The 2,423-nt window shown below is 42.0% G+C and overlaps 4 non-coding genes across 4 annotated transcripts; 2 read left to right on the forward strand and 2 right to left on the reverse strand.

Annotated features, from left to right (window-relative positions):
- Positions 1-38: 38 nt before the first annotated feature.
- SJAG_16322 lies at positions 39-110 on the forward strand. Its single transcript has one exon. It is a non-coding gene; the product is annotated as a tRNA-Thr (tRNA).
- A 273-nt stretch (positions 111-383) lies between these two features.
- Positions 384-455, reverse strand: SJAG_16323. The gene has a single exon. It is a non-coding gene; the product is annotated as a tRNA-Pro (tRNA).
- A 704-nt stretch (positions 456-1,159) lies between these two features.
- Positions 1,160-1,231, forward strand: SJAG_16324. The gene has a single exon. It is a non-coding gene; the product is annotated as a tRNA-Pro (tRNA).
- A 130-nt stretch (positions 1,232-1,361) lies between these two features.
- Positions 1,362-1,433, reverse strand: SJAG_16325. The gene has a single exon. It is a non-coding gene; the product is annotated as a tRNA-His (tRNA).
- Between the last annotated feature and the right edge of the window lie 990 nt (positions 1,434-2,423).

The following is a 2,423-nucleotide window of genomic DNA, read 5'->3' on the forward strand; positions in this document are numbered from 1 at the left end:
GATCAATTAGGCTCTACGATGGTTCAGTGGTTGATATGGCTCCTGTAGCTCAGTGGTAGAGCGCCTGTCTCGTAAACAGGAGGTCCAGTGTTCGAGTCACTGCCGGAGCAGTAATGCATTGTTACGCGTTTCTTTTTCCGTGTAATTCTTCGGCTGGAAGTAACACGCGTTGTTCGCTAATTGATCGCGTCACTTAAAAGCATCTTCGCTGAACAACCCGTCTCAGGTTCCTAGTATACTGTTTCTTTAAAAGGTTTTCCGCTCCTTGCCATATCACTGGTCGCCGCATTGCCACCGCTAAGAAGCTTTAGTGATATCCGAAACAATGTCATCCAATTCCCATAAAGACAAACTGAAAAAGCAGGGACGGAGCTAAAAAGAACGGGCTGTTGTGGGAATCGAACCCACGGCCACCATCACCCTAAGATGGTATCATACCACTAGACCAAACGGCCACTGCTGCCTTTGTCTTCACCGTTGGCCTCTCTAAACTCTAAGCTCCAAAACTCCTTTTCCGCCCCTCCCTCACTCCTCTTTTTCTTCCACTTAACACAGTTCATTTCAATACAAGCTTTTTCGTTTCTATATCAGTTGCCCTCCATAAGCCTCTCTATTCCACCCAAGGGGACGGTGCTGTATTTCCCGCCCGCCTCTTGTTGGTAGGGTAGTTGAACTTGCTGTATCGTTTTCCTGTCGTATGTTGTAGGGTAGTTGAACTTGCTGTATCGTTTCCGATTGTGTGATCGCCGCCGTGTAGAGTAAGCGAGAGAGAGGATGTCAGAGGGCAAATTGCAGGGGGCTGAAAGACAAAGACAAAGACAAAGACAAAGACAAAGACAAAGGCAAATGGAAATGGAAATTGGAAATAAGGTACGTGTACCGGCAAAGCCGGTGGTTGTCAATTTGCTTTAATTTTTTGTATTCGCTTTTCAGGCTGCGGGGACAGTGCTGTCCTGCCGACAAGCTGTCTGCAGAATGAATGCGGTAGTACGGAAGAATTTGATGCTGCACAGCGAACAGCGTGCAACCAGCCAAGTGATCTAATAAGTACGATATTGAGTAGTGATCTCAGTAAAGTGAATTGATGTTGAGAGAAACGCTAAAGTACGTGGAAACGATAACGGTAATGTATGTACAGCGTGGCAGAATGTGTGAAGACGGCCGTTTGGTCTAGTGGTATGATACCATCTTAGGGTGATGGTGGTCGTGGGTTCGATTCCCACAACAGCCCGTTCTTTTCTCGCCCGTAGGCTTTCTTGCTACACGATTTTTGCTTTTCTCCGATGTTTGAGTGCACACTTTTGTCGCGTAACAGCAAGCTGTACCAGACACGCGAACCAATAGGGAAAAAGAAAAAGCTATGCCCACACCAGGAATCGAACCTGGGTTGCAACGGCCACAACGTTGAGTCTTGACCACTGGACCATGTGAGCTTCTCATGCCCCTTCTTCCATTTCACCCTACATTAAGCAGTCCTTTTAATTTATGTAGGCACTTACCACTACCAAGGTATATCCATCTAACTAGTTCTCCTTTTGCCTTTCCCCTCTCTTTGCCTTTCATATCTCTTTACCTTTCATACTAACTTGCATTCCTAATCATTCTGTTCTGTTCTGTTCTGTTCTGTTCTGTTCTGTTTATTTTATTGTATTTCTTAGATTTTTATTTTTATTTTTATTTTTTACTTTGTACTTTTTACTTTTTGCTTTTTATTTTTTCTTGATTGTTATTTCCTTTTTATTTTTTGCGTTTTATTTTTTATTTTTTATTTTTTATTTTTTATTTTTTATTTTTTATTTTTTATTTTTTATTTTTTATTATGTATCAAACGAAAGTATAAGTTTTAAGAACTTATACACTAAAGGATAGGAGAATAGAACTTGTTTTATTAGTAGTTTCTATTCTAATATTTATACTAATTATTGTTGCTATTATTAGCAACAATGTGACTGGTCATTCCCTTTTTGGAAAGGGTATGACAGAAGTGCAAGAATTGCAACTCGAGAAAGGGTATGACCGAAAAACATTTTTGTACATCGTCTGAAAACGACTAAGTTTTTCGGAATTGCACATGAAAGTATGCAAAGTGCGTTTTCTAGAAACGCGAATAACTCCTTACGAAGTCATCCTAGAGACTTCGTAACACCGACGCTCTCTCTCGCGTACAACTAAACGCAATCTCGCCCATCCAAGACGAGGAGGACCTGGACAACATCCGAGGAGCGTACGACGCCGAAGATACTAAGGACCTCAAAGACATCATTGACAATCTGCGAGCAGGAAACGAAGACCCGCACAACTCACCAATAGTCAAATACAAATGGGAAAACAGACTACTATTCTTCAGGAACAACTCGGAAAGCGACTGGAAACTTTGCGTCGCAGGAAGAAGGAACAAAGACAAATTACTCCACGATCACCAC

Source organism: Schizosaccharomyces japonicus, assembly GCF_000149845.2.
Source record: "Schizosaccharomyces japonicus yFS275 unplaced genomic scaffold supercont5.4, whole genome shotgun sequence".
In the NCBI taxonomy this organism is placed as follows: domain Eukaryota; kingdom Fungi; phylum Ascomycota; class Schizosaccharomycetes; order Schizosaccharomycetales; family Schizosaccharomycetaceae; genus Schizosaccharomyces; species Schizosaccharomyces japonicus.